The following is an 8,490-nucleotide window of genomic DNA, read 5'->3' as shown; positions in this document are numbered from 1 at the left end:
CTTCCAATGGATTGACACAATCTCATTATGCTCAAAATACTTCAGTGATAAAGAGTACACAAAGTGTACAGACCAAAAGAGTGGCTAGTTTCCCCTTCAAGGAAACATTTTTCTGCAAAGATCTCTCACTCTAGAAACATGAAAACCTACAGTTAGTCATGAAGCAATCAACAAGAAAAGGGTTCTCAAATCAAGACCCCATACTCCATCTGACAATGAGCATAACAAGTACAACACATCACTTGAAGTACTAAAATAGAACTTTCCTCGGAGACATAATGAGAAAAAAGAAACATGAGATACACCATAGATGTCATAGATGCTGCAGAAAACATATGAAGGGTAGAGAACCCCTACAAGGGCCTCTCCATTCTTAAAAGCCTTCAAAAACTAATTCAACCCACTAGTTGATCCTACCACCCATAGACTTAAACCTTTAAGAAGTCTCTTTAGAAGTGCTCCAATGGAACTGATACCTATTCCATTGGATTCATAAGACCCAAAAAATCCTGTCTAGCCTCTTATTGCTCCTGGAAAGACCAAAAACTAAAGAAGATATGAGATTTCCTAGATCTTGCACTATTCACTCTACAAATTTCCCCAAATCCAACATCGTTCCTCCAATTTCACCCCAAATTGTGCTAACAGAGCACCAATTTAGCCAAAATCTTGTAGAAAATGTGGGCACATAAAATGGCCACCAAGGCCTTAACTCTGAAAAACATGGTCATGTGGGGGGGCCATGTTCCTGGGGCCCGGGATAACCATCCACCCCCACTGGTTGAGCCTCCACTTCCTTCGCCCATGGTTTTGTTGATAAGCAATATGGCCAAGGCTTTCCCCTCTTCACCTAGCCCTCAGTCACGTAGTGGTCATATGAAAATGTTTAATGGGGTGTCAGGGCTAACCCTTAGCCCCTTCCCCCAACACCTCCGTTGATTACAATTTAAAAGTTGTTTTTGTCTTATGGTTAATAAGGACCATGGTTAGCCCAATTGGTTAGGCCATGACACTGTTTATTAAGAGGTCATGGTATCGATCCCTGTGGAGTCTAGTTCAGACTTGACCCAAAATTTTTGTGGCCCACGTGATGCCACATGAAATCCTTCAGTTGGGCCATGTGGTAGCATGTGGTTGGCCACCATGCCACCAATAAAACACTTCCACATCAATGCTCTTAGGTTCCTATACCAATAGGAGTCATAATTTTTGAATGGCTGAGATCAAACCTGTAATCTATACATACCTTTGCTTCCTACAAATGTTTTCCATACTTAAGAAAATAAAAAAATGTAAAGACTGTATGTCCTAAAAGAATAATCAAAGGACATAAAGAATTATAAGGTAAAAAAAGATAAAAAAATATGAACCCCAAGAGAATAAAAAGACCATGAAAGTGAGTAAGTCAAAATGTCACTACTATTTACTTTTTGTGAAAAATAAATGATTGTGTGTAGGCTGTAGTCTTTACCATAATACATGATAGTCAAAATGTTTAAACTTGGCTATTTCATGTTTCAGTTTCATGTCTATAGATAGAGAATAAAAATCCAACAAAACTGTTTAATCTTGATAGATAAGTAAATAGGTAGAGTAAATAAAAGGAGCTCAATTGTTTAATCTGAGCCCTTTGATGTAATAAGGTTAGATTTAGTTATTTTACTATTGTAAAGAAAAAGAAAAATGTTTGATAAGGGTTTGCTAGCTCAAATGCACCCTAATAAAGAGAAGTAAAAATGGTAGGATGAGTAGATGGGTAAGCAGTAGAAAGGTTGCATAATTTTGATGATTGATTAGACAAAAGCATGTGTATCATATTTTTCATCATAAAAGTTCCAAATGTGAATGGGTACTCAAGCATGCAAACGGATATCAAAGTCAATCAATTAATTTCCCTCATTCATTTCACCTTTTACTTAGCTAATTCCCAATACTAAAGTTCAAGGTACTTAAAAACCCTAAGTCAAATAGGCTCAAAGAATTTCTCTAACTTTTGCAGGGACCAGACCCTCGACTCAATGACTTATAGGCAGTAAGTACTAAACCCCCTCATAAACATTCATTCCTCGCTTCAATTCATTCATTTTCCCTAAATAATAGTCTTTCCTAAGGTTAAATTTCTTTTACCTAGGAAAAAGTGTTTATTCCCCCACATAACTCATTTTTACATCAAAAACCTACAAAAATACTATATCCTAAGTTTTATGGAAAAAAATTAAAAATCATGAAATATTAAATACTTAGGGTATTGTTCCCCTTTCTGTTCATTTTACTAATTACTAGTTTATTTATTAAATCCTAAACAAAATCCTATTTCCCGTATAAATTTAGCTCCCGAAATATTAATTAACCCCACCCTAGCTTAATTATATAAGTTCTAATATTACCCATAACCCTGAAAATCCTCTAACTAATCGACCTGCAATTAAGTTAGTCTAAAAACCCAATTAAATCCCCTCGCTAATCACCCCAATACCTTAACCCCATCTTAATCCCTCATTAAATAAAAAACCATCACGCTTAAACGCCCACTGGGCCCCCCACTACCCTTCATGCAACTCCATTGCCCGATCACCACACGATCACTCCCTCCACATTTGACAGCCCTCATCCATTTCAGCTGGGCCTTGACGTCCGAACATTACCCAGTCAGAAAGGGTTGTTTTCCGCTGGGCCCCCAAGGTTACGTGTTGCTCAATGAATGGAATCGGGTGGCCTCCCCCCAATACCACCAAGCAGCCAAAAGAGGTGCAATTGAAACCAATTACCACCCACCCACTAACAAAAAAATAGCTACTGTTCACCCTGCTATGTGACAAATGACCATTGTTCACCCATACCTGGCAATTTTAACTTTCTCGTATAAAGCCAAAAAGCCCCAAATCATTCATTTTTATCGTTTTTTCAACTGTAAACCTCCATGCACGCACCTGTGGGCATCGAAGCTATCAACCCACATACAATTGCACCCTGAAGGCACCACAAAGCTCCCAGATTTCCTTCCAACCTACTCAGAACCTTTTCAACCATTCATAGTTGCCAACGGACCTGTTCAGAGCTAGTTCTCCCTAATTCTAGGTATTTAAGCCATAATTCACTAGAAAACCTCTCAAATTTCAAAACCAGTTACTAAGTCTATTAGTTAAAGTAAAAATTAATTAAAGCAACTCAAGTAACTTTCCCTTATACTGTACTCAACCACCTTTGCCCTAAGAAACTGAAAATCATCTCCCCCATTCTCAAATGCACAAGAACTGAGAATGGTTTCCCCAATTTCCATGGATGTGAGACATATTTCCACTCCTCACCTGGACCTATACCACCTCCCCCTTACTGATAAAGATTTCCAAATCAAGGAAACCTTTGTCCTTAAATCCCCTCTAAAACTATATTGACGATATAGGGATCAATACCTGAACCATGCTGATAAAATTTGTATTTGGGAGTCCAATTTGCCTAAGTACCAATTCCCTGAAGTTCACATTTTCCTAGAAAATGTCCATTACTGGCATGCAAACTATATCCCTAGCAAAAGAGAAGTGATGTCCCCTAACCAGACTGTACTTTTCACCATCACTGCTAAATCAATAAATGATATGTTGCAAATTTAGCTTGGCTAAAACCTAACCCCTATCTCAATTGGAAACCTATTAGACTGATTCCCCAAGCTTACCACTACAAAACTTGCTGAGATGTTCCAAACCTTCATCAGGGAGGACAAGTATATCCCAAAGGATCCTCCTCCATATGTGGCTACCATGTTTTCCTCGTTTGGTTAGGACATTGTAGCAATGATATCTAGTGTCCTAGGTTACACCACCAATGAGTATATAGATGAAATCATCCTAGCTTTCATGTCCATGTTCACTCCAAGAAAACCTCCTTCTGTCATGTATGATCTGACAAGTTTATAGCTGATAGGATGCATGACCAATTCCTAAGGATGAGTAATGAGCGAGTCTTTAAATATTCTTTTGTCTTGTATCACCTTTTTCTATATTACCAAGCATATAAGTTCCCCTTTACTCTCCAGAAACTTGACATAAAAGGTCACCCTAGATCAGTAATTTTTTGAACTCCATTGATCCATAAATGTAATTCTCCCTATTCATATATAGAATTTATAGACCTATTTATACATCCCATTATGACAATGCTGCTAGGAAGCCCTCCTCAAAGAATCAATTCAAATGTAAGGAGGATCCTACAACTCTCAAAACAACACAAAGTGGGGGATTGGTACTTGTACCAAAACCACACTGAAATTAGGATTTATGGCTGTGAGTTGGCCCCATATAAACTATCGAGATACCTCTGAATGAGGTTATTTCTCTGGAGTGCTACAAGCAGATAATCAAGTCAGATGAGGTACACTTTGTCAGAGCCAAAAAGAAGGCCCAACTCAGGATCGTAGACTAGTTAGGCCCCTTTATTTGTAATAGCATAGAAGCTGGAAATGGGTTAGACCGAATCCTTCAAAGACTAAGTCTGAAATAGAGCTTCATATGGAGATATGCCCCCCTGGACTTCATTTGCAATAGAAGACAGAAAAACAAGATGGCTCTCTACATTCACCATCGAATCCCTGGAATAGAAAAATATGCAAATCAATTGGAATGGGTGGAGAATACTTTAGAGGATAGGGATAGCACTGAAGTTGTTGTGGAAAACACTTTAATTTATCTAGAGAAATACCTTGATGACGGTTCTTTCCTACATGTGTCAGGAGAATTAGAAGCTTAAGAGGAATCACAGGTACAACAAGAGTCAAAAGAACCAGAATAATCGGAGAAAACAAACAGGACAGAGGCCACTATGAGTAATCCCCCATTCTTACATACTCCTCTAAAAGAGAAGAAAATCCTCAAGAGAAACAGGGAAGGGGCCACTACCTCAGGAAGAGCAACATCACAGGCTTATGCAGAGACAAGTCAGGCAAAGAGACAAAGAATAAATACTATTTCTGAATAGGAATATACATAGGAGACAATTGATGTTACAAGCACTGAAAGAGAAGGCAGCAGGCATGTCACTCCCTCTAGGTGCATCATAGAACCTTCCACATAACATACAAGATACTGGAAAGAAAACAAAGTGTGGAGGTATCCTCTTTCAGAATGCTAGTAGACAAAGACCAGGACATCAATGAAAGATACAAAGAAATAAAAGCTAGAAATGAGACGTTGAAAGCCTAGACGTATGCACAGTACTTGAAGATGACCCCCACTAATCAGACAAGGATTATGTTAGTCTATGATGTAAAATAGGGGAAAATGCAAATGACATTCATGAAGCCCACTACTCAGCAACTGAGAACAGTAGTAGACTTCAAAAAGATAGACTTCAAAGTACTAGCAAAGGACATTCATCCTATTCACCATATTGAGATGCACAAGCAGACCTGGGAGATGATTTTCTCCACCTTGACATGGAAGTTCATCACTGCCCTCCAATTGCAAAATTCCCTGAATAACATACCAGTGCAGTTCCAGTTGGAGAAGGCCTCTTCACAGGCCAAAGATACCATAATCAAGTCCTTAGAGGACTTAGTCATTGAGTTGGGACACAATACCTAAGATGTAAAAGCCAGAGAAAAATTAATCAAGAAAAAGAATGATGATATATTTGCTCTAAAGAAACAACTCAATATTCCCCAGTTGCATCACCCACAAACAGTAGAAGTCCTAGAGGCACAATATGGACATGAAAATCTCATGGACTTGGTCCGAATGCTAAATGACCAACTGAAATAGACAGAGAAGGAGTTGAAAATTTTGATTCATTCCAAGAAAAGTGACCTGGCAACAACTTCCACAACTGCTATTCCCATAGTGACAACATCAGTTCCTTCTACGCTGGCAGCATCATTGGCACCTACAGCTTCACCTGCCACAACACTTCCAATCACAACTGAATCTACAACAACAGGAACACCAATAGAGAAAATAATAGGGCTAGTAAAAGCCATGGAGGAGATGTCAATCCAGGAAACAGAGCTCAAAATGCTAAAGGAGAAAGTGGCAAGCTTAGAAACTGAATGTAATCTTGCCCAAATTCAGCAAAGAGAAGAAACACAGAAAGCCCTAAGAATGGGTGAGAAAATCAAAGTCCTCGAGAAAGATTTAACATTGAAAAAACCACTAGGATAGAGTAAATAAATGCTCTGGGCCAATATCATTGACCCTTGCAATGATATTTGGCCATCAATTCAAGTTATATTTGAGCAAACAGAATTGGTGAAGGTAGCCACTGAGGCTATCCAGAAAGTAAGAGAAGAATTAGGAGACCATCCAGAGGATGCTAATAGACTCATCCACCTCCTAAACAGTAAGAATAGGCATGAGCTCCATGAGCTTGGTGTAGAAGATAGGACTGAAGCCATCCTAGTAATAAAAAAGTTTCTTTCCAAAATAAACCTTATGCTCAACTTAGAAGAAAAGTGCCACAACATGCAGGTGGCCATTAACAAGTTTATGGCCAAATTTCAAATTTTGAGCGACAAAGGCCTTCCTAGCCCTATGGTCATCCATGATAAACTCATGACCCAATTGGACTACACTGACAGACTTAGGAAATTGGCTAAGGAACAAGCCAGTACTTCAGGTATAAAAGCCTTGCCAACTGGAAAAGTATTGTATGATACTTTCAAAAATCTATTTTTTGTAGAACATGAGGTGAAACATTTGTTTGCCACCAAGCCCAATTTTTCTAAATACATAGAGCCAGAAGAAATTTACATAAGAATGTTGAAAGTGAAGTTACCTGAGGATGAATGGTGGGAAAAAATGAAAGATTTTCTATGAAAAGTTTTACATTAGGAAGTTATCACAGTAAATCTAAAGGTAGCCAGATGAAACAGGTAAAATACAAATCATCAGGGTCAAAGAGTAACAGAGCCAAAGAGTATCAATGAAAGATCAAAGTGAAGAAGATTCGAGCGTACAAATATTAGCTAGCTTAAAGGGCTCCAACTCAACTACAACAACCAACACTACCACAATAAAAGGGACAACATGATGTAGTTTTCCATCTAACTATATCTTCATGCTTGAAGATATTTTATTTCCTAGATTAAATCTCAAACTGTTATGAGATATCTTGTAAATATTTTTTGTATAAATACTTGACATTTTGAATTATTTAGGGTGGATTCCAAGACATTTATATAGAATTTTTCTCTGAAATCAGAGTTCTATTATATCAATGACTGGATTGGCTTGCTGGATCAGGGAATAAAGATAAGATATTTTGCAGGATTCTTGTGTAAAGTGAAATAAAAATAAGTATTCTCCTATGTTCAATGCTATTTTCCTTATGTTTTTTCCATAATATTTTGTGTAAATTTCTAAAATCTAAATGTATAACAAGGAATGATATTTCAGAAATTGTTTAAACACACTATGTCTTGACTGTTTTACATTCCGAATGTTTTCTCCTAAACTATCTTAGCTGGGGAATTCTTAACTACTCCTTAGCTTCCATAGTTCCCCCCCCTAGTCTATAACAAAGGATTCTTAATTTCCCTTTGTTCGTGATCACCTTCTTTTCTTCATTCTAATCCCAGTCCAAGGATTCGTAGCTACCCTTTCACCCTGGTTAGAACCATTTCATCCATTAGACCTGAAGATTTTCCTTTTGCTTTGCTAGCCTTCCCTCTGAACATACCCTTTAGTAATCTGGTCCAATTATGTTATCCATTGATTGAATCCATAGCCCAATGGCTTTAAGACAAAGCTCTATCGATTTGTTTCAAGAATTCCACCACCCAACCTTCGATAAAAATTCAAAACTCCATGAACACTAAGAACTAGCCTAAAATCTAATAAAAACAAAGCTAAATCATATAGAGAGAGCCCTCTCTAGACTTAGGTTGGCTAGAGCCTAAGCCTAAAATTTGGTTTGTGGTTATCTTGAATGATTCCTTCTTTCTATAACTTCTAGGGAAAACTTCTGAGTGATAACATAGTGGCAACCATACTAGGGACTCAAATCCCTAGTCTTAATAAACCTTTGAGAAAATTTGAAATCTTTATTTCAAGCCTCTTGAAGGGTTTATTAGAAGTTATTTACAAACTTTCATAAAAAGAAATTAATTAGAAAAAATTGAAACTTTGGCTTCAAGGAGAACTCACTACTAGGGCCAATCCAGATCCAAATCCTGCCCCAGTAGTGGATAATCCCAACTTGATTTCGAGAAGATCTAGAAGAAAAAATAGTGCAGTAAGTACAACACCTTCAATCAAAGTAGATTCATGCCTTGATGAGTGGTTGTTTTTAGAAGACCTCCCCTTTGATGAGTCATTTGACCTTTCCCTGTTTAGAACTAGGTCTGAAAGTGCACTTGATGACATAGTTCTAGATCCTAAGTTTATTGCGGATCTTGAAGTCCAAAAGGAAAAATAGTCAATTGATGAGTATATTCTAAATTCCCCTCAGTCATCCCTTACTACTACTAAGATCCCCGAGCTCTCTAAACCAGTGTCAACTACC

Source organism: Pinus tabuliformis, chromosome 9 (assembly GCF_031772625.1).
Source record: "Pinus tabuliformis cultivar Carrire ecotype Pingquan chromosome 9, CPIR1, whole genome shotgun sequence".
Classification (NCBI taxonomy): domain Eukaryota; kingdom Viridiplantae; phylum Streptophyta; class Pinopsida; order Pinales; family Pinaceae; genus Pinus; species Pinus tabuliformis.
Note: the sequence above shows the minus strand (reverse complement) of the source record.